This window comes from Anser cygnoides, chromosome 12 (assembly GCF_040182565.1).
Source record: "Anser cygnoides isolate HZ-2024a breed goose chromosome 12, Taihu_goose_T2T_genome, whole genome shotgun sequence".
Lineage (NCBI taxonomy): Eukaryota > Metazoa > Chordata > Aves > Anseriformes > Anatidae > Anser > Anser cygnoides.
Genome location: NC_089884.1, coordinates 20657501 through 20682500, shown reverse-complemented (window position 1 = coordinate 20682500; position 25000 = coordinate 20657501). Strand labels below are relative to the sequence as shown.

General features: G+C 37.7%; 1 protein-coding gene across 20 annotated transcripts in view; it reads right to left on the bottom strand.

Annotated features, from left to right (window-relative positions):
- ZNF536 (zinc finger protein 536) overlaps window positions 1-25000 on the bottom strand; it is a 343101-nt gene that overhangs the window by 240946 nt on the left and 77155 nt on the right. For 16 of the 20 annotated variants that reach the window (XM_048073316.2, XM_048073327.2, XM_067004235.1 and 13 more), the window contains one exon: window positions 360-481. The gene's annotated coding sequence lies outside the window, so the exon portion shown is untranslated. Of the gene's footprint in view, window positions 1-359; window positions 482-4543; window positions 4732-25000 lie in introns of all 20 variants that reach the window. The other 4 variants (XM_048073325.2, XM_048073322.2, XM_067004228.1 and 1 more) reach the window with 1 other exon arrangement.

The following is a 25000-nucleotide window of genomic DNA, read 5'->3' as shown; positions in this document are numbered from 1 at the left end:
ACAAAAAGAAACAAACATAAAATGCATCTTAAATCACACATATTTGGCATTCTTCCCTTAAGGAGCATTATCTGAGGGTGGAAAAAAAGACCCTTATCCCGCAACACCAGTGGTCTAACTACCCTCAGAAAAAAAGGGCATTTGTTTCATTCAGATACATTTTAGGTATTAGTTGGCATACACCATTGCATCTATGCTTTTACTATCTCTGCTGCAGGGAATAATCATTTCCACATGATTTTCAGGGATTCAACTGAAATAGAGATCTTATATTCATGTATTTGGGGGTCTTTCACCTTTCCAGGAAATATTAAGGTCAATTAAAGAATTAATCACACTGTATGTACGATCCATCTTACCTGCTGCAGCCAGAGCAGTGAAGTCTAGTAGTCTGTGCACATGTCTAGGGAGCAGGAACAGACATCAACACACTCTGTGGCCTGGGAGAGGTCCTTTAACCTCTTTGCCTGAGTTTCCCCATCTGCAAAACAAAGTGGAAAAGAGAGCTGAGTAAACACTATAAAACACTGCAATTTAAAGTAAAATTTTGAGTTAACAGCCTTAGGAACATGTAACTACTTTCTGTTTTTGTCCATCTGCAAAATTTGGAGCATATGTGCTGTACCAATATTAGCACATCTTCACAGTCAACATCTAGAATGAATACTTAAATATTCATTGACTTCAAATTTCAAATTGAAGTTTGAATTTGACATTCATTCTGTAGATGTAATAGCATCAACCATTAATCAGGGAATAGAAGTAAAACCACTCAATTTATATAATCTACATACAGTGGTCAAAATGTATACTTTTGGATATGTAATCTCAAATTTTAAAAGTATTAGCTGCTTAAGTAGATCATGTGGTACAGCCCCTCCCTCTTTTAACTGGCTGATATATGTAACTGAGCAACCAGACAAAAATTCTGAGATGTACGTTCAGCTGTAATGCTCACAATTTACATTGTGTATTGAATCAAGTAAATATGTAACTCATGCAATCAGGGAACAGAAGAAAGAACATGATTTAAGTAACCAGCTATGACTATAAATTTATAAATAATATAAACAAAAAGTAACAATAAAGATTTTGAAAATGTATTATTCACTGAAGAATTCTGTAACCACTGAATAAATGTTTTGCATGTTCTCAAGAAAAGAAAAACTTCATCGTATAACTAAAGGAGTTGCTATAAATTGTTTGTTCGTGTCTACCTACCCAGTGATTTTTTTCTTCCTTGAACCACCTCTATATAAATGGAAAATCGAATTATATAATATGAATTGTTAATAAATAAATAATATCTAACATCTAATTCAATATCTTTGTGGATTAGTAAATTATTAGGCAAGTTACAAAAGTACTAATGCAAATATTTATATCCAATTAAGAATATATATATATATATACATAAAGTTACCAAAACCTATAGAGATATTATTTTAACAGAACACTTCAACCCTGCTTATATCCTCTCAGCTGTGTCTTTCTAATCTTTTTTGCAGCCCATTTTCTCAAGTACATACATACCTTCACCCAGGTGAGGAGACTGATGAAAATGACAGCCACAGTTAGTAAGCACATTTCTTTCCTATGATTGCTTGAGTTGCCCACAACTTTTGCATTCACCAAACTGTGACCTGTTTTTCTCAACTTGGTGGTGTTTTTTCATTGGTGACTTGGTTTCTTTGGTGGTTTGTGTTTGGTTGGTTGGTTGGTTGGTTTTGTTGTTTGTGTATATGTGTCTGCTCAGTGTTTAGAAATCTTGATCTTTAGAGAAATTAGTTATGGTCAAGAATGAGAAAATGAAGAGGAAATATGAAGTTGATGCCTTGCACACCAAAAAGAAACCTTACATTCAAAGAAACCAACATTTCCAAACTGTGGAAATGCAGTTTCCAGGTAAATATGAAAAATCCCACATTATGTCTCTGGAAACCAGAAAACAGCTGACACTTAGCTAGCTTTCCCTGTCTCAGACAGAAACAGCGTGGATAAATCTGGCCAGCCCACTTCTCTTTCTGAAACCACTAATAAAGTTTGAGAGGGGTTATTTTTAAAGCAGCTCTTAGGGTGTTCCAACTCACTACTGTCAGCTTCAGATCTTAAATGTAATTTGATTTATAATTACATTTTAAAAACTAGCATTAAAATAACATTAAAGGGGTCATAATCTGAACTTTTTAATAGTTAGGCACGTAGCATAAATTTTGAAATGGGGTTCCAAAAGGATTCATCTGGAACATATTCTGACCAAAATTCCTTCCTTCAACCAAGCAAATTCTCTGCTGAAGTTGATTTGCCAAGAAGCCTGTGTGGAACCCTGTATCTCAGTGTTGTTTCAAATGTAAACAGATTGAAATACACCGTTGGATGTTTGTTAGTCAAAAGTCTTTTCTTGCATTATAGCCAGGCCCATGTTTGTAAACACTGATGGGTGAAAAAGTGCTAGAGAATCTGGGATTAGGCCCCTACTTTTAGAAGACGGGAATTGCGTTCCTTGCAATGTCTAGTTGGCTCCATCACTCCTGAACTCCAGAGCTTTTATTTTTTTAGCCTCTGTGATACAAATTGGTTTAGTGACATTGACTTACAGGAACTGCTCAAATAGGTCAAGTTCTTCATGTGTCAGCCAAAATCCACATATAGTGAACCCAGCACCTGTTAATACCTGGAGTTGGTGGGGCACTACCTGCCTTCCCAATTGTGCCAAATACGCACACCAGTGTTCAACGAATTTCACAATATTGTGCCTGTAGCTGTAAGCCTGGCAACTCCTGAACACAAGATGGATTCCAATGGGATATGGGCTTGCTGAAAAATGTGCTTTGTACTCTAAGTCTGACCTTCTGATAAGAAAACTTCCCAGCTAATCAGTTCCACACCGGTGCCCGACTACAACTTCAGAGGCAACAGACAGACAAGGAATTCAGTTTCTGAATGCTAGTGCTAAAGTAAATGATCTGGTTAAAAAAGAAAAACAAAAACTGTGCCTTAAAACCAAGTTTGAAATTTTATAGGCTTTTACTCCATAATTTGTATTTGAGCCTTCTGTTATTTTTAAACAAATCTAATTTCTTACAGCTGTGAAATTTACATTTTAAGAGTGTCTAGTGGCCATGTGCATTAATTACTTTATTGTAATATTTTAATGAGTTTGGGGTTCAACTCTGAAAGAATCCTGCTGAATCCTTCTTTCCCCATAGAATTACACTAGAATCTGATTCAATCACAACCTCACGCACCCAGATCCATACCCTGATGGACCTGCATAATATTTTCAGTTGTCTTATGAAGTCCCTGAATTCTGAAACTGGCTCCAAATGTTAGCACTTCTCAACAAACTAGTGCTACCCTGAGTTAGGAGTAGAGCTAGGCTTTGAGAAAGTTTGTATTCAGAGCTGGAGTTCATGGCTGAGCCCAATCTCAAGCAAAACAGGTTAAAAAAAAATGCAAAATTCAGGTGACAACTAAAATTTCAGCCAATGGTGTTCATCAGGACATTTATGAAATGATGCAAATACTCCCATCTTGTCATGTAGATATGACACTACCAAAGAGTACCTCTAAATTCAACAGGGAAAAATGGAAATTCGCTACTGGAAGATTTTCCCTTGTACAATATATGTTGTAACACTTTTCATCTATATACTTCTGCCATACCATTCTCTTTATCTATATTAGTAGTTTGTGTCATACTAATTTTTCTCTTCCTCCCTGTTGAGTATGCATAAATAGAGGTGAGCTAATGGGGTGGAGAGAATTTGGGAAATAAGTAAAATGAGAATGGTTCTCACTCTGGTTTTAACCAGGACTTGGTTTCTGTGCCTGCAGTTTGGCAGGTGTAACTACTCATCCTGGGGACTGAGCCAGAAACCTTCAGACCACTGAGGGTCTCTACAATTTGAGCTGATGAGGTAAACTTTCTGACAGCATCTAAACTCACTTTAATTCTTCATGAATATGTTGAAGATGGAAATAGGTTGAAGTACCAACAGAGATTAACACAGGAAAAGTGGGACTGGCAGGTCCAGTTGACTGCCAATCAGCAAGAGGTTCACCAGTTTTCAAGTGCAACCACACACACTGCACCCAGAGAGAAGTTTTTGGAAACCTGACCATTTATGTCCACAACTCTCACCTCACTTTGCTATGACAAATTCAGAATTGCAACTTCGACGAACTAGCCAGCTTTTTAAAAAGCATGTTTTTAAACCACTTACAATAAGAGCAACAGTTATTATTCAGTACATGCCTTTTATCAGATTGAAGATAAACTTTATTATAACTGGTGGAGATGGTATCAATGATTTGTGGTCTATAAGAATTCTGTAATGAGAAATGGTAATCTGTCTTGGGGCAAACAATATTGTTCTGTTTACTATGCAATTAACAATATTAAGTCAAGATTCTATAACTGATAGCTGAAAATAGGGGTGGGAGGAAAAAACTGGAAGCACTGGAAACTTTCATAGGACAATTATCTGAGGACTATAAATTATTCATGGTGTTTTAGCCTGACATTCTATTTCATACTCACAAAAATGTTCCTCACTGCTTCAGAGATGTTCACTGTAAAAGTATCTAGACTGTATGCAGTCTGGGGCAAAGCCAGAAGCTCTCCTTGTGGCAAATACCAAATGCAGAGGATGGTGTAGTAATTTCATTTTCAGAAGAGCACCAATAATATCACAAACAAAGTTCCTTGGAAAAGGTATGATAATGAACCTGCAAGAGTGACAAAACCAAAAGTGAGATCTGCTCTCTGACTCCTATCACATTTGGTGTAAAATAAAGACAGTAGTATCCCTGCTTTGCATTTCTTCACTCTTGTAGACCAAATGCCATACCTTTGTATGACCGAAATCCTGTACTTCTTGTTTACTCTTAAATCAGCCTTAAGCAACCACCATAGGGAGCTGTGAACACCACAGACATAGCAGAAATGGGCCTTAACTAACGGTCAGAGGAAATTGTATCAGGAGTCAAGGGGAGCACTTTCAACAGGCTGTTTAAGACAAGGGCTGACCTCTAATAGAGCTTCTCCATAAAAAAATACAATTTTTACTTTACATTATAAAGCGCAGAACTGCAAATATGACTGACCACAAAAATCTCACTTTCTTTTTCCAATCCATTCCTTAGTTGCACATGCAGTCCAGCCCTTTTGGCCTTGATTATGCACCGATCATAATTTTGAGGTTACCTCAACAGGAACCCAGGCAGAGCTACAGCACCACATTTTCTCAGTGAACAAGCAGTACCTATGAAGCATTAGGGACTATGAAGCATTAGGGACTTTCTTGCTAAATAAATAAATACATAAATAAAAAGATTGCATTCTTAAACTAGCCAATTCCATTTGTAGCTCTCTGGAAATGCAATGCTCTGCAGAGAGCTCCATTGCACCCAGCAGGCAAAAGCCACATTTAAGACAGCATGACGCACCAGCGCTCTGGCAACCAGGATGCTACAAGGAAGTGACTGCTGCTGGCAGCCTCAGAGCCCTCTCCTGCACCTCTCACCCTTAAGGATCGGTGCCTTAAATTCCCATATACCACTGAATAATAACGTCTGGCTGATCCAAAAGATTAGCAGCTTATTCCACCTTTGTTCTCTGCCTTCTTTTAAGATGAGCAATGAATGACACCACAGCAGGCATAACCCTCCAGCACAAAAGCTAACAAAATTGTAGGATGTTTTAAGGAGCGATGTAAAACTTAACAGAGAGTTTTAAAAGGGTATTCCTACACAGTATCTGTATGTAAAGCCCAATGCTATGTGGAAGGGCTCTCAAATTTTCTTTACTTTCCTGAAGAATGAAACACAAAATAAACATCAAATCACTCACACTAACGCAAGAGTGATCTCTAAAACTGATAAAAATTGAAACAGTTTTAATAAAATGTGCAGTAAATTTGGGGGTCTCCTTTGCACATAACACTGAATCAAGAGTTTCACAGCAATAAAACAAACAGAAACAGTAAAAATAAATGGGAGGAAAATGGTAAGTGTGTAAAACTTCATGTTCCTGTACATAATATGCCAGTGATTGGTGGAAGTTATGCAGAAATTAAAAAAAAACTTCTGTCTTGGGGAAAAACATCAATAATTAGTATTTATAAAGCTTAATTCCTTTTTCTCAGGAGGCTCTGGGTCTGGTCATTGTTCATTGCTATTGTTCAAAATTTACTCTCAGATTAAGAACTTCTCCCACACTAATAAACAGGTATAATAATTTTCTCTAGAGAGCAATTTTTTCTTTTAGTAATTAGCCTACTTAAATATTTTAATGGAACTACTGAGGTACAATAGCACAAATGGTTCTCTGACCATAATATAAAGAGAGATGAAACTCCTAAAAACTTTTGTATGAAGGAGGTCTAGGATTTACAAAACCTATCAAGCAGACAGCTCTAAAACTATTTTTAAAGGTCATAAATTAGGTACTCTCTTAAATGTAATTCAATCATCCACTGTTGTAGTAGCTTGATTCTATTAGTTGTCCTATGCATTTTACAAAACAGAACTCCATTAACATTATTCACTCATAGTTTCCCTCTATAAGTGGATATTCTGTTCAACAGGCTTTAAATAGATTTTTTTTCCTGAAATTGCTATTAAGCATACTTTTACTCAAAGGGCAAAGTAGGCATAGGATTATGCTTGTACTTCTTGCAAGGGATACATTTTCAGCAATCAGAACCACGTTCCTATGAAGTGAAAATACTCCATATAAGCCGATTGTTTCTATCCCTCCTAACCTTGCTCAGTAAGGACTCTATTCTGATTTTTTGAGTTACGCACAAGTTTTCCAATTTGGCTGAATAAAGGTATCTTATTGGGCAGCTTGACGAGCATTTTGTGTGTCTAGAGTTCTGACCTTGGCATGTTCAAGGTGGATCTCAATTATAAGACACTGCTCAAATCAGGATTTATTTTACTCTCTTCAGTTAAAGAATGCAATAGGCAACTCCCGCTTTTACATACCCTGCTTTAGTCAACCAGTGAAAATATAACCCTTGCTAAAGACACCACTACATATATATAGCCACAAGTTTTTCAGAGCAATTTACTTAGCTGTAGTTGTACTTCAGCTTCAGAGACAGCCATTATAGATCATTTGTCTCTGATTTCATGTTGATTTCACTGCAAATAAATGTGCCCTTACCTCTCACAACTTACATGTCTGTATCTCGAATACAATAAAATACACACAACTACATGCAGGGGAGCACAGTGCTGGGCCAAACCACATACCCCATAGGCAGTCTCAAAGGATCTTAGCACAATATTGAGCCACATGCCATGATATCCTGACAGCCAAACAGACCCTGACCCGTCGCAATGGTGTAGTTGTAACAGCACAATCTGTACATAAAAATGTGTACATCTAGAGAGCCAAATCCTCCTTCAGCTGGTTACCATATTCTATGTTCATTTCTTACTTCTTAAAACAGGACAGATGGCAGAAATCATACACTGTTGTTCTTTCATTGGCCTTGCCAACCCCAGATAATCAAGGTATGCAGATACCAGGATGCACACTTCTCTCAGAGGAAAAGGTTGAATTTCATCTGACCAGTCTGCTTCTGTTTGCACTTGAGGTTCTAATTTTCTTCTGGTCTTAGCCCATTTCTGTCTCGCTCTGGCACACACTGCCCTAGTAAATACATTTATTACCTCAGTAATTCCTCTGGGGGCTGTCTTACTTTCACTTTGTATCTGGACTCACATAAGCATCTCCCCATTTTACAAGGAAACATTTATTAGCCTCTGATAGGAGTTTCCTGTTGCATCATGTCTATTATTCTTCAAAAGCATCATAACAAGTTGCATGCTCCCACGTGGCTCTCACTCGTGGCATGCAAGCACACACGGGGGATGACCAGGCAGCCTGGGCTTTCTGCTCTCAGTTCAGTTTTTGAACTCTTTCAGCTGGCCGCACACAAAGCTGTATGGGACCCCAACAGTGCAGTACCATATAGAGGTATCAGTTGCACTATGGGCCATTTTGAGTGGCCTGGCAATTGCTAGGGTGCCCCTCTCATGCTCCTTATTCACACCATTGGGACTGGTGCAGGAAGGAACCCTGAAAACCTCCTTTACTCAAGGATTCCACAACTGTGATGTCAGTCTTACTACTTTGGGACTGTAATATCACAAAAACAAGGATTTCTGCTGTAATGGCTCCATTTCCCAGCTAATTATTTTACATAAGATCTGCTTGGTTTTTTTTCTGGCAGTTGGGGGTCATCACTGCCTATCAGTTTCTCCACTCTGCCAAACTCCTCCGTGTAGCAACTGTTCAGTAGAGCTGCTTCTGTCAGAATTTCCTCAGCCATCCATAGGGTTATGCAGGAAACGTCAGTCCTGGGATTCCCCCACAACCATAGCATAGCCAGATCTTCAGAGGAAGTTAAAAAATAAATATATGTGTAATTGCTAGGAAATAAAATTGCATTGATTTACCCCAGCTGAAGATCTGGACCCATCCTCGGGACAAAAAAAACATTTCAATGCACAGTCTATTTTACTAGAAACCATGCAAAGTCTCTCATTCACATCAGCCTACGTTTTTCCTTTTTTTTTTTTTTAAGAAAAAAACAAACTTCTATGTAACCAAACAACATTTGTATTCAGCTGCTCACTTATAAATAAAAAAACATTTTTACATGGGTAGATTGGAGTGGCCTGTTTTTTTTTTCAGTTCCCATTATTTTATATATTACACACATGTTCTGTCAGCGAAGCTCACTTTGTTATCTGAAACATCTGTGGTACCCTGCTGTGGAGAAGGCCAACGCTGCTGCTGCTGTTGCTGCCTGTCTTTATTAGCCACTGATTTGCTGATGTAGTCCTCCAACAGCGTGCAGCGCTCTGCTTCACCTCCGTAATGCCGGGGCTGCACAGCAGAAACAATGGGATTCTGTGAACTGACAAAGAGGCCCTGGTGGTTCACAATATGGCAGTTACCATCTACAGGAAGATATGAAACCAAGGTTTCCTACATGCGTTCATGCAAGCGCTGGCTTTTATATTTCTAAAGAAACGTGTGTGAATTTAGGTGTGGGCTGAAAGGATAGCACCCTCACGAGTAAGGTACATGCTCATCCAAAGGAAAGGACCTCCTCCTTGAGACTCCCACAAGGTCTGGCTCTTGAGGAGTCATTGTATTTCTTATTTTTTTGCCCAGGGAAAAGTAACCTGGATTGATCCCTCTTAGCCTTTTTTTCTGGTGCTTTTCACAGTCATAATCCTGAGGTAGTGCACAATCCCAAGAAACTCTCTGAGATCTGCTGTTACTGTATGGATTATTACCACTTAAATTATTTAAAAATTTGGACTTCACATGGAGCCATGACCAAATTTTAAAAGCTCAACTCAAGGATCAAAAATCTAAGTTTCTTAAATAACATTTTTACAGTTAAAATATCTGTGTGACCTGACAGGAAGTGCAGCTATTTATATGTATTTTACACACTTTCTGCAAACAACAGCACCTTGGTAAAATCAGCTTAACCATTTCCTCCCTTAAAAAAATCAAAACCATCTTATCTTTATATGGATGGTTTACGCAACAGATGAGCGAAATATATGCTCCACTTAAGAATCTGAGAAATACAATTGTTAAACCACAAAACTTAACAAGAACATTCAGGAGAAGATGCAAGGGCAGATCACAAAAACACTCACATGGACCAGGCTTCCAGCTGATGGCGTGCCTCTTACGGGTCTCATGTCTTAGGAAACTGCCTTCTAACACCAAGGTAACACAACAAGAAGTTACAGGCACTTCCCTCCCATTAAAATATATACGTATATTTATGACATGAAAACCTGAGCAGAGTTCCGAGGCCCGTAGGTTAACTCAAACCAGCTTTTTGTAGGTTTGACGGAACTTCCAAGGACTTGGGGCCTGATTCAGAGAACAATTATGGTATGGAAATGCCATGTGACTTTGGTCACAGATCTTTTTCATGTAAGTCGGTGTGCATGTGTGTCTAATTCAAGACTCAAAATTGAAGACTTATGTGGAGATAATTATAAATGAAAATAAAGCACAGCTTTTGAAAAACACCCCATTTTCTTTATGAAGTAATTGATCATCAAGCCCTAGTAGGAAAGTTTAAAAGTTACTGTATAATGAAGTGCTGGTAGCAAGCAGTTTGCTTTATCTTTCACGAGCAAGACCGTGATAACAAGACAAAAGAATCAAGCAAATAAAAGCTCTAAAAGCATCTCTTCCATCCTTGAAGTATCATGTAATTTCATATTTGCTTTATTTATATTACATAGCATTAATACTCCCAAAACATCTAAGTTCTGTGCAAACACAAGAAAGCTCTTTACACATTTAAAACCAGAACCTCACTTCTCATGCCCTGAAAAATCACTGAGATGTGATAGCAAAACAGTAGGAATGGAATACAGTAGAACAAGCTTCAGATCCGTTCTCTGGATAATTCTTCTTTTTCCTAAATTCAACAGGAAACCTATCATAGTCAGAGGTTGTCCCTCTGTTCCAAATACATCCTCAGAGAGAGAAGCGCAATAACATACTGCTTCTACTGCAGCCACTTACTAAAGACTGTCTTAGCAATGGTATTTCAAATCCTTGGGAGGCCAGGGAAGTCACAGATGCTTTCCACTACCAGACAAGTACGAAGTACCTGAACAACAGCAAGGATCTGATCTTAAAGTTACAAGATTGTTCTGATTTAGGAGGAAAGTGAAAGGAAGGAATAAAATTAATGTGTAAGCATAAACAAGCCCAAAACTTGGAAGATGAACTGAAAAAACAATTATCTTTATAAATTTTTGAAAACTGCAAACAGATTTATGCAGGACAAGCTTCCATCTGTCCAGATCCTTCTGCAGGACATATGCAGCAGATAGCTTCAAGTCAGCATAGTTCTTTATATGAAGTTTTTTATGAAGATATTTATGGTTTTTTAAAAAAGTGCAATGCTATGTTGGAATGGTAGTAATTTGTTCTACCCTTTGTGTATGTCACCGTCTATTGTTACTCTTTTTTTTTTCATCTGAATATTTAATCCATGCAAAAATTAGTCCCAGCAACTTTTTTTTTCTGAATAATGTTTGGCGGTCATTGCTTCACAACTGCAAACAATCCTCTACTGCTATTGAGTGCTACAGTCAGGCTTGTTTCATGCTGGAGGTTAGAATCTGATCCTAAGTCCATTAAATCATGGAGTATTTTTAAAGTTTAATCTAGAGAGGATTTGGGTTGTAAACAAAGAACACTATACATGGGGAAAAGAAACAACAGAAAACTATGAACTTATGACTCTAACTCAACCCTGAGTTCAAATTTTGTGTGTGATTTAGCAAGAAAATTCAGAGCTTTCAGCAGCGGCACACACACCCTGGCATGTGGGCAAAGCTAAACTGAGCATTGATGCTCACATCCAAAACACACATATGGATCCCATTTTCCTATAGGCGTGATTCTTCATGTGCAAAACATGTGTCTGACTGGTTTTCTTTAGCTTTTTAAGATGTGCTTCTTTTTCTTTGGTGGGGGCAGGGAGCAGAGAAGTAAATAAATAATTTAGGTGGTACTTGAATCATTAGCTATGAAGAAAATGGTCTGGGATGCAACACAAGGTAAAAAGCCAGTACTTCAACTGAAAGTATCAATTTCAGCAAACAACCAAACGCCAACAGTGAGAAACGTAGTCCACCATACAGCTTCTACAATGCGTTAATCTATCCCACTCTGTAATTGCTACATAGAAAAGGGAAAAAGGGCTCCAGATGCTAATAACTTGGAAGTGGTAATTAGAGGAGTCCACATTACTGCTGTGGGACTCCCATCTTCCCATGATTGCTGGAAAGAAAATTTTGTCCAGTGGGTCTCCTTCTCGCTTCCCAAACATGCGGAACTTCTGTGTTGTAAGCTCCCTCTCCTTCTTGCTGAGCACATCCACAAGAGCTCAAATGGGCCTGTAAAAGTTTTTACTTTCCCCAACACTGGCGGATGCCATGTTTCCCACAGAGTGCACAGGAAAACATGCACGAGGTTATAGGTGACCTAACAGGGAAGTACCACAAGGCCCAGCTTTTAGCCCTATAAGATAAACATTGCCTTCTGCAGTCCCACGCTGACTGGGACAGAACAAGAGAGCCTGCTCCCCTTGCTTGAAAGGATAACAAGTATCTTTAAAGGCTTGTAGGGCATTTATAATCCCTGGGACTACAGAGACAAAGCAAGTCTGGAAAGAGTCTCAGCACCACATGAGAAAGTAAAAGGAAAAATAATACACTTATCACAAAGAGGGAATGCATTTGTATTACTGTATTAAAATAACACAAGGCTACAACGACAGGCTATAAATTTTTCTTTTGGACTGAAACCAATATTTTCCATTTCAAGTAACAACAATGTAAGAAAGAGGCAGAATTAATAGAAATTATGCTCATAAATTGGTAGGGTGAAAGAAAACCTCAAATTTGGGTATCACTAGGGGAGAAAAAAGTTAACTGGCCCTTGGATTCATTTACACTGCTAACAAACTGACCAAAAAGTAAGCTTGTATTTTACCTATGATGTCCATCTTTATAGTTTTCAGATTCATGGCCCAGAATGCTACAGTAAATTCTTGGCAGTGAAAAGCAACTTATTTTCCCCCTGAAATTTATCATCACACATAACTCTAAACCTAATATATGACTCCAAATAATATTAGTACCAATAGTAACTATGTGGTTCTGTAGCAACGAGAATTAAGTTACAGAAATTCCTCATTTTACTTTTTCTGATTCAGTATGTCATTTCATTAAGCAGACACGAATTACAGAATATTAATAATTTGAAATCAGTGATGCACCTTAAGACATACACTTACAGACTAACAATATTTTTCCAAACCTTTCCATTGCTGTTATTTGCTATTGAAACATCAACTGCTCAATTAAAAAAAAAAAAAAAAAAAAAAAAAACAGGACTGAACAGCAAGAAGACCACTAGCCAGAGCCAACATACATTAGCAAAGCTAGGTCCAGAAGATGAAAAATCTCTCCTCCATTTTACAATTCTATGCTACATTTGTTTACTGCATGTAAATCCCCATGATTTTCTAACAGCTCCATCAAATCTTGAGAGAGAAGTCCTATAACTGATACTGAAATTGAAAAGTCATTTTTTCTTGCCGTGCAGAGTTCTAAAAGAGAAGGATTACAAATACTGTAAATAAAATAAAATCAGTGCAAAGTTATTTAGCACAGGTGTTCCTGTTATTGTGCTACATTTGGAAAGCCCACACATTCAGTGTACCTTCAATTCACACACCCAGCTGCGTGAGGTGGTGGTCTATTGTTAGTTTAGAGGTTTGCAATAAAAAGCATGAAGTAATATTGGCAAGCTCAGGAGCTTTTTTTTTTTTCTCCTTATGATGTCTCCCTGCATCTATTTATCTAGTTCTCCTTACATTATTTCTGCTTTTATATTCAGCATATTCAAAAGAGGGTCAGACTAGGTTTTAAAGATGTAATGCCATGCTCAAGCCTTTTGAAAACTAAGAGAAAATCTCAAAAGGTTCACCCATAACGGAACAAAGATATAAGGATAGCTTTGAACCTGAGGGGCTCTCTCGCTGCAAGCAAGTGCAATGCCAGCATGTCACAGGTGTACACCACATGAGCAAGAAAAAAATAAAATGCAATTGCAAAAGGGTGTGATGCTGACGGGTCCGAGTCCAGAATGCATTAATTCCAGGGTGAATGTGTGCATGTTAGATATTTATGTAGTTCCTACTAGTAGTTTGTACAGATATCTAAGCAGGTGAACGTCAACAGCTTTGAAACCATATGTTAAAGGCAGCCTGCAAGATGGTACGAGAAGGCTATCAGGCATTATGGGTCTGACAAGGGAGGGCAGATGCCTACTGATTATCACATTGCCCAGGTTAGTCAGGGCTCCTGGGTCCTGTGTCAGGTTCCTGCTGAGTTAGCTCTGTGACACTGGGGCAAGTGACTCCCTCCATTTCTTGCACAAGAGATACTAAACATGACTACAGTGTGATGATTTTCCTTCTTCCATCTCTTAATTTCAGCTTTTAGGAAAAAAGGTGGTTTTTTATTATTATTATTATAATTCCAAAGGTATGTATAAAACACCTACGTTGAATCAACTGCTTTTAAATGCTGTCCACTCTGTTGGAGGAACATGGAGTCAAAATGTCTCCTGTTTTTAGGATGAACTCTGAGAGTCGGGAATGGCTTGAAACTCAGATTGGGTCATCCCCTTTCCCTGCACAGCCTCCAAAGCATCAGACTGTACACCTTGTAGGTACACACAAGCATAGTTGAATCCAATGTATTTTCAGAAAAAAAATCAGCTGTAAGAATAACAATGCACTTCTAAAAAGTGACATTTTGTCTATAACGTTTACTTTCTCTACTAAATATCCTTAGCAAGGAACTGTGAGAATTCATTCATCTTTGAATGAATTTATAAAACATGCTGCGAGGTCTCTGGCTGAAATGTGTGGTTGTTGTTGTTGTTGTTGTTATGATTAACACAGAGCAGTAGAATCCAAAAACTGTCAGTTTACACACCACTTTAACCTAGACCACTGTTTCTGCTACCATACAAGACTTTGGGGAAATAAAAGGAAAATTGTTTACACATTAGATGCTGAGTTTCAAAAGAAGGGCTGATAGGAAAATTTTCCTTCAAATTAAAATTTTCAGTAAAAATGGAGAAAACAAATCTCTCAAATCTCCTCCACTTCAAATAGCTTAGCAACTACCTTGAACCCTGAATGGTTCAAGATACTCTCCACATAAAGGAATCAAAAAACATCTTTTGAGTCCTATAAGATCCTATTTCTAGAGGTGTAATTCCACCTTTGAAAATCTTGGTGCAACTAAGTGAATTCATCAAGAGCTGCAATTTCATTTTGTCCTCAATAGTTCATATACATATACAGTGCTGCAAAAATATGCCTTCCTCCCACTTTGAAATATTATGGCTTCACTGGAAAAGATTCAGTGAGGATCCAAATGTGTCTTGCAGTTTAACATTGCTCAAACTCTGCTGCCAAACATTACCAGTCCATAGTAAAAACTATGAATTTCACCAGCTACATTGAGACTGCTGCTAAGTGCCTCTGAAAGAAAAATAAGAAAATAAAAAAAAATCTAATCACACCTACAGAACTTCCCTTCCCATCCTCTTGTATGTCTACTTTTTATAACATCAAAACACATACTCTGTAGTAGCTCTTCAATTTATTCCCCCCCATACTTCCTGTCCCAAGACTTTGTTCATACCCTAATCCTTCACAACATAGTTAGCTTGCTCCAATTCCTAGAAACAAAACATTCACCCCCTTCTTTTGCCCCAACTTTCAAAAACCTCTCACAAGGCTCCTCTTGCAGTTCCCCACCCCACAGGGGTGGGGAAAGACACCCTTTAATTACTCTACACTTGGTAGAAGAGAGAGAATAATCAAGCCCATCTTTATTATTTTGCTTTATTTTAATGAAGCACAGTTGATAAAGAGGGTATGCATGGAAACTTGGTGGTTTACCAGAGAATTGCTACTTTTGTTTGTCCTTTGAGTGCCCTGCAGAACACCCCTACGCATTCACCAGGTCTAGCTCTGGCACATGTATGTCTAGCACATGTATGTCTAGCACTGCACTAGCACAGCTCCATGTAAAGGGCAAAACAATAAATGACATCACCATTATGTATTAAAAATGATTTGGGGGGGGGGTGGGGGGGGAGGGGATACTTTATTTGGGGGTGAAGAGGGGGTGTTTTGGATGGTGTCTATAAAATATGCCCAAACATTCTATTCAGGAATAGAACTCAGAGTTTAATTAAAATTGAGAAAAATCAGTCTCTCATACTTCTGTTTAAAAAATGAGAATTCATTTATTCAGTTTAATTCAAAGATTAAATATGATTAACATTTCTATAAGATGTCAAGCTTTTTTGAAATAAACTGCAGTGGCCATCAAAATATTGATAGTCATTGGTAAATTACTTCTGGTGTTTAATCAATATTATTTTTTTTATCATCCAATTTTTTCTTCAAGTCAGCTTCTAACACTAAACTACATTTCATCAAGGTTGGTAAAATGTTTAGAAAGGAACAGATGTCAGAATATGGGGATTGCCAATAACACTGATGGAAGCCAGTAATTTCTTTCCTGTCCAAAGGCAAAAGAATGAAGAATAATCTAGACTGTATACAATAATACAAGATTTACTACAACATTAATGGCTATAAAAAGTAAAAGTATACAAAAGCTATCTCCATTTTTTCAACCCATCACTAAGGGCAATGTTTTTCAATTTGAGATGATTTTTACTGGAAAATGAAAGGTCTATGTATTCTTAAACCTTTAAATATCCATAAAATACAGATGAAGAAACAGGCTAGCATTAGTTGCTTCCAAATATACTTGTATATTAGTCTATTGTGTAAGTTAATAATTTTGCCAAATCTCAAAAAATGTGGATGCAATTTTTCCTTTAAGAAAGCTGCTCAGCTTGTTATTTACAGATTGTAACATTTACATAAGAGTTTGGTTTAACAAGAGATATAAATATAGATAAAACCCTTAGGACTTCATTCTTTAAACTGCCCTCTAAAAATCTGCCCTACAATTTGCACACTGAATTTTGTGCAGACTATTCTTGGAAGCCTTTTGTGAATTAGGGAGAACTGACTCGAAACAGGGGCTGGTTAATCACAATTTTGCAAATTGTACGTAGCAATCATCCTCACATTGTGAAATTCAGATCTATAAAATGCTGATGTTTTAAAGCTGAAAAATAAATTAGCTAAGTAGGACTACTTTGCTAACAAAAAAAAAAAAAAAAGTGTATAAGACCCCTTGCAAAGAAATCCTTAAAATAAAAATAATTAAAATAACAGAAGTGGCAAAGTGGCATTGTGACTAAGTAAAGGGCATCTCCCATTCTCAACTTCAAGCCCACCCTGAAGAAAATTCTACCACCTGACGGTTCCAAACTGCCCCTAGGCTCGTATCAACACTCACCTGAACAAATCAGGCAAATTCTTTTAGCGCTAGGAATAACTCTGTGGAAGGCTTACTGTTTTAGAATGGTTCTTTACATTTCTCTACAATCTGGAAAAAACACTCCAGTGGAGGAAAGACTGGTAAAACTTCACTCTTTCATGCACCTATCACTGAAAGTCATCTGTGCACATAATCAAAGCTGCTTTGATTATATATCAGGACCATCACTTGAGTAGCAAATGTAGCAATATGGATATATGGATATAATATTTTACGGTGCAAGTTGAATTCAAACACTTGAGAATAATAGCTGACAACCAAATAATTTGAGGGAGAAGGAGCAGACTACATGGGAAAGATGATGCCTCAAAGACGACATTTTTTGCTCTGCTTTCAAGCTGCAGTTAATATAACTTCATCAGCATTTAGAACAAAGCTGACTCAAGAATCTTCCTTTCTACACAGGTTTTGCAATTTCTAACATTTAGTATAAATGAAGGTCTCTTTCTATTTATTTTCCCTTATCTGTTGCAGAAAGACCTTGCAGAACTGTCTGTTTTGAGTGTACAAGGATATGCTGAAATTCATGCAAAATATTTTCTGTTATCAATGTAATTATAATGACAATAACTTTCCATTGGGGTTCAACAGTGACACAGTGTGCATTCATTGCCCTGCTGCCATTCCAAGCCCCCTCACTATGGACACAAGTTACAAACAGTGGAAACTCTGTTTTCATGATGTTGATCTTCCCAAAGGTCAGGTTTCTTACCTCAAACATTCCAACAGTTGCTTAGACTGCACTTCAGGAATTTTGTGTAACATTGCTTCTAGAAAGCAAATATTTATGTTAGTAAATACCATAAAAGTATTAATGTTATACAGGTATTCTCATTACTTAACTGCTTAATACGAGAAAGAGAACTTTAAACTAAATGGAAGGAAATGTGTTGTATTTGCGTATTAAACTTTATTGTTACTTTAGCATGTTAAGGGCTGTATCAAAGACTAAGTCCAGCCATTAACTCTTTTAATGGGGATTAATGTTTTCAGAATTAGTATGAACTCACAATTCATGCCTTTGCTATAGAGGGCAAGCAGAGGCAGAAAGCCCTACAAGGAACAGAACAAATCTGTATTACCAGGAATTCATAAAAGTAGTGGTCAGGAAAAAAGACGACCCACAGTGCCTTAGAGAAGGGTGAAGTAAGGGTATTCCCTTTGAATGGGACAGGCTCACATTCAGGTCTTGCTCTGAGCAAGGTAGACCAGGGATTTAGCTTCTGACATCATAAATGAGTGTCCTGAGCACAGACTGTCATTCTGGTCCAGCACATTCACTCACACAGTCCTATTGGAACTCAGTATTCTCTTTTTTTTTTTTTTTTGACCTTTTTCTTTTTTAATTGGAGCAAGCATTAACCTACAGCTTCATCAGCACAAGTGAATGCCAAAACAGTTCTAGAACATGTCTCAGAATATATATCATTTATTCAGATAGAACAGCTTGAACAATCTTGGCCAATCGCTGTATGAAGCAGAACTTTTTAATGTCTGAAAATTTTGCATAATAAAAAGGAAACTCTCCTTTTGGTTCTATCACATCACTCAGATTGGAACTCAGATTTGTAGAGGTAGAGATTAGCATCTTCCTTCATCACCTCTGCTTCTAAACACCTTGGAAGTCAAGACTAGGTCATGAAAAGCTTCTTTATATATATATATATATATATACATATATTATTATTAATAATAATTCAAAAATACTATCCTTGTTAAAACTGTGAGAGGATCTTTCCTGGTATGCGGGAATATGAGAGACTTAAAGCAGAGAAAGCCTACAACTGGAAAGGAGTCTTCCAGGAACAAGATCTAGACTACACAACGTTCCCAGTAATACTTTGGAAGATTCTTGTTTGCTGTTCTAAGACAACGTGCCAGTGAGGCCAGATGTACTAATTCCGATTTTCAAATATACATTTCAATGAGTTTTGAGTTTGAAAACAGAACAGTAAATGACCCATTCATCATACACAATATCTTAAATATCACCTTAGCCACTTCACCCCACTGAGAAATATTGGCAGCACTGAACTTGGGTGACATTGGCAGTAGGGTGATAGTTGGACCAGATGATTTCAAAGGTCTTTTCCAACCTTAACGATTCCATGCTTCTATGCAAATACTGTACATTTCAGAGGTAAAAAGCACGACTACTTTTTTTTTTTTAATGAATGTAATGTAATGAGGCCAAAAAGTAATTTACTTCATCAGTTTGTTGAATCCAATTGTGTCAGTAATTAAGCAAATGCTTTCCATTTATGTCTTTGTTACTTTCCTGAGTATTTCTACTGAAGGATTTTATTATTCCTACACCTACATTTATTCATGACCTCAGAGCATCCTTTTATTTTTCTTGAATTTGTTATTGTGTTTTAGGCAAAGATGTTTCAGAAACAGAAAATTAGCAGGGCTTTCAAGTTCATAGCACTTAAAATGGTTATATACGCAAAGAACCCCAAAAAGACCCTAGCACTTGGGATTCACAGGAGCAATGCATTGGGATTTGCATTATTTCTCAGTAATGCCTCCAGAATAGCAGTAGCCAGTGCAGGTAGGCCACAGTACATATACTGAAAGTACAGCTGCTCTCCAGTGACTGATTCTGTATGGTGACCCAGACATTAGGATGCTTACTGTCTGAATATGACTCCTTCACTTCAAGTAAGCTGTACAAAACTAAAACAGCTCATGATATGTCAGCCTTTTGATGGATACATCAAGTACTGTCTCATTTTGTTACTGCTTGAGAAGATTTGACCTTGGGGCTCTAACAAATCACACAAACTGCCTGGACAGCACAAGCCAATACTATTGCACACAAGCCAGGAGGCTCTCAGGGCAGCAAGAGGTATCTACTTGAGAAAACTGCAGGCAGCTGACTTAGGAGCAGAGTGGAATGCTGCTTTAACGTTCTCCATTGTTATTATTATTACTTTAAAGGAGTATTTTGGAATTGCTGCAGTTGTCTGCTCAAGGTTGATCACAGGTTCTCAACAGCAAAACCTGAAAATGCTGGACTCTTGCCAGATGCTGCTGCCCATGCTCCAGACAGTGGCAGAACTTCACGATGCTGCTGCTGCAGAAGGTGAAGGGATAGAGAACCCGTCTCAGTGAGCCAGAGGCTCAGAGATACTGCTAACTAAAAACAAAATCCTCAAACCCTTAGAAAAATCTACATATCAGAGGCTGGGTATGTTAAAACATCCTAGAGTTTTTCATTTAGGCTCATCTGCAATTTGAACTAATATTAATTACTGTATCTAGTGTATACTCAGCAACAAGCTGGTATAGATTGCAGGCATCATTAGGTTGTTTCAAATAACACTGATCTGATTGTGCTCTCTTTACTATCTAAACACAACTTTAGTCCATGAATGGCTCTACCAAAGAGAGTTTGACCATTTCTTCTCAAGAGAGAAGAGCGTGAAGAGGACCATGAGAGAGGGAGCAGGGAGAGTCTGGCTCTCAGGCCCGCCCAGCACAACAGTATTGGTGCAAATGAAACCACCCTCAACCCAGGCTTTTCAGTGAATTGTACCCTGCTGTGGGGCTGCTGCAGCAGGTCTCCACTTCATCTGCACCTCTCCTAGGCCTCCGCATGCTCTTCTCTAAGCCACTTCTCATGAAACTGCGTTCATCAACTCAGAGGGAGCTACAGGTCCTGGTACAGTCTTGTGAAAATTTGCAGTTGTCATGAGTTTCCATTTATTCTCATCTACAGCTAGATTATGATCCTCTGGGACTACTGTAGGTAGAGGCAAGAAAGGGCAAAAGTGTCGAAAACCGGTCTCTTTGGAGACATTCATAAATAGTTCTTCAACTATATCCACAAGGGTGAGAGATCCTGCCCTTATAATTATAAAACACTAAGAAAACCTGGAGGGACTAAGCTATAGCAAGCCATGCATAATGGAAGTGAACCTTAATGCAGGTTGATATGACAACACCTTCTTCACAAAATAAAATAAAATAAAATAAAGATTACCATACAAGATAATGAGTTTTCAAATAATATACAGAGAAGTGCAATAAAACTAACCAAATCTGTGGTGGTGTTTGTTTTTCACTAGACTTTTCATGGCCCAGTACACTGTACAATTCTTTCAGCAAATTGCATTCGTATGTTTGAAGCTTTCTACTACCTTGGCTGAACACGTGGAGCTGTTCTACACCAGTTGCAGATGTGTAGGCTAACTTGGGTAATTCCGAACTCATTTGGGGGTAATTTCACCTGTTTACCAATATTTTTGGAAATTTAATTTATAATCTCTGTGACTAGAAATAAACAACTATAAATGTGTATTGCATATGAAAATTTGAGTAGACACTATTTACTTAGTTCCCTTTGAGGGGAATGGGAAAGACACACAGTACTTTCATTACCTGTCCCTAAGTGCTTTTTGTCAAATTTTGATTCTACCACCATTCTTCAGTGACAAACATTAGGTATGACATTTTTTGACACAATGTCAATAGTGACATCAGTAATATTTGACACAAGGCACATCGGGGTTATTTGATGCAGACAATTGGATAGCTCAAGGGACTGGAGAGCCAATGCATAAAGAGTTTTACTTCCAAGTCACCAGTGGATATCTAGCCCAGTGTTTTATAACTGCTACCAACTGATGGCTCCTCAGAGCTTATACAGAAAGAGTTTGCATGTATTGAGCAGATGTCTAGAAAACAAAAGTCAACACAATAAATTACATTAATCTGTGTCCTATGCTGAAACACCATGGACTGAATAGCCAGCAAAGCTATTCTTCTACTGCTATCTGTAATTCCTTTTAAAAACGGTTGAATCCCAAAGGAGATATGGGAGGATCAAATGAGTCAGAGAGCACTACAGCTCTAGTCTCCTTCTGAATAAGATTTCTGTCTCAACAGCTTTCAGTCCCATGGATTTCATTAACAGTTAAATACACTTATGGGAAAATACAAATGTGAAATGTTACTTTCAATGATGTGTTTTCCAAATATTTCACAATTGCTTAATATACAGGACTCACAAATACTGAATAGAAACAAAATGAATTCCATATATGATCACTCTAGAATTTCCTGGAGTGCCACAGTCCTGATTAAACAAAGCACTTCTACCAACATCCAATAAAGCACTTATCTAGGAGCTGAGTCTTGCAATATCTATTAGGCACCTGGATGAGCTCCTGAATCCTGCAATAGGCACCACCATTATGCAAAAACCTGGAAGTTCTGGATATGAACAGGAAGAGGTGTTAGTTCTGGATATGTAAGAACATACCTGGACCTACATGGACAGTCACCTGAATAAGGTGCCTAGACACTTTGAGAATTTTATATTACTAAGCATCACATGTAAAGATTTAAGAATCTAAATTCCATCACTTAGTGTATGGGTCCTGTCTAGAGCAGATATTTAACATTTGTGTCTTGTTTTAGGGTTATGCTCATGTCCAAACACCACCAGCACCTGCAACTTCACATGAGCAGGACTTCTTCATTAAATTAGATCTATTTTATTTTTAAGTTCAGAGCTAAGTTTCTTATTTATAGATACTTAAAAAAAAAAAAGCAAATGTCAAAAAATAGGGTTAATGTACTCGCAAAGTGTACTCTTTTTTTCTACTTTTCACTTTATCTTGTTTTTGAAAAGAAGAGCCACTTTAGCCAGTTTGTCACAGGCAGTCATCAATATGACTACATGTTAGATTTGAGGGCTATGTTCAATCAGTAGCTACAACCAACAGGTTACCTTCAGATTCTTCTGTGTGTACATATATATTTATTTATTTTTAAAATAGACTATTCCAACTCCCAGACTCCTTCATTGTTCTGCAAATTGTGGTTTCCATAAAGAAAAAAAAAAAGCCATCCGAGCTGGGAATCAAAATACATTAAATATGCTCACTGTCTCTTAAGAAATTATCCCACATTGTTATATATCATAGAAAAAAGGCAAAGCACAATTTGTTAATCATGTGTTTGGATATCCTGTCATATTGCAACTTCTCAAACAAGTTACATGAATAAAAATGCAAGAACAATATGTATTTCACTGCAACAAAAAGCAGTTCTGGAGCAAACTGATGGGCTGGACCATGAAGGAAGCTAGCAGTGCACCACTTCCACAAAATAAACTTCCACAAGACTTCACAGAAACCAATGCCACAGTACATTTCCACCTCTCAAAGTCAAAATGGATATCAACCATTCCACACATGCATGTAAACAACTGGAATTTTCCCAACCTGACGTCAACAAAGCTAGAGCAAGTAGTCCACTGCTGATCCACAATTCTCACCACTCTCAAAATTCAAAAATTCCCCTCTAGAAAGCACAAAGATGCTAACCAGTGATAACTGCCTCTTCCCACCATATTATTTAACACATCAGGTATGTGATCAAGCCTCATTTTGCCAAAAGGTTCACATCACAAGGTATATCACATGCTTCTTGGTCCAAGATTTTTGGGCAGCATTGTTCTAGGCACATATAAACACTCTCATGAGTGGGTTGAATTTATGATATAATTCCAGCATGAACAGCCACTACATTTCTGTTCGGATGCCTTTACCCAAATAAAAACACCCATCTCTCCATTGCTGGACAACCCACTTTTATTAGTAGACATCTGTGTCATTTCCACAGCCCTAAGCTAATGTAATCTCTCCCTTCCATTGTGAGTGCAGTTAAAGTCTCATTTCTGTGTGGGAAAATTCAAGGAGATCAATATCATTTTATGCCTCAACCATTCACTTCTTCAGAGATTTAATAGTATGTAGGGAACACGAAAAGAGAGCTCACTGATTGCCACAACCTAATAGTAAAATCATATAACTTGTTCAGTGAAGAAATTATCTGTAGAATCAACTGAGACTGCGCATTCTCCAAAGCTTTGTCATGCAGGTTTTAAGGTCAGAATGTACAGCTTTGTAAATCATGGCCTTGCAAATCACAGCTTTATAAATCCCATGACAGACTACCATGGATGGGCTGGAATCCAACCCCAGCATGCACTTTCAAGCTTTGTAAAAAGCTAAATCTTAGCCCAAATTTCATTAAATCCTCCCTCTGTTAACAGGCTAAACACAAACCCTACAGCGAAAGTCCCCTGAACTTTAGTTAGGAAGTTTTCAAAATCCAGATTTTCAAAATCTCAGCCTGTCTGCAACTTTTTTTTTTTTTTTGTTCAGACTTTTCTCTCACTAACATTCCTCTTCTGAACAACATAATTTCTGTGGCCTGTGCAAGTGGCACAAGTGCACAGTAAGTCCACATACTAAAAAGGCAGGTGTTGCTGACACAATAAACCATAATAGCTTCTTCAAAACTGTTAAAGAATTTTTAATTCATAGATCACTTGCCCAATAGCCTGCAATGGCTCCTCTGGAGCCGTTATGATCTATCAGGTCACTGTAGTGCCATACGTGCACATTAAGTAGGCATGCAAAAATCATTAAGAAATTGGTGATGACAAAAATTACTCTGCAGGCTTGATAAAGATCATTTTTCTTTTTCACTGAAACATTATAACATTCATTCAGATGGTAGAAAATTTTATCTGGTAGACCCCCCAGACAAGAAAGCTCACTCTACACAGCTCTACAGCTGTTTAAGGTCATTCTTATCAGTTCAGCTTACAATGAACAGAGTTTCTCCCCTCAAATAGTCCAGTAGAAAGTCATTAGCAAATACTTCAACTAATGTGCTATTCAAAGTATGGCTCTGTTTCCTACATTACCGTTATTTATTCTGGTATTTTAGCTAACATTTAAACAAACACCGCACAAAAATTTAATTTGAACCCTGAATGATATTTTAAAAGCTGAGATATAGCCCCTTGAATAAATGCAAAAAGCGTTTACAGAAAACCTTAATTATGGCTTACAGACATAGTGTGGAGGTGCTGCAGCATGCTTGGGGA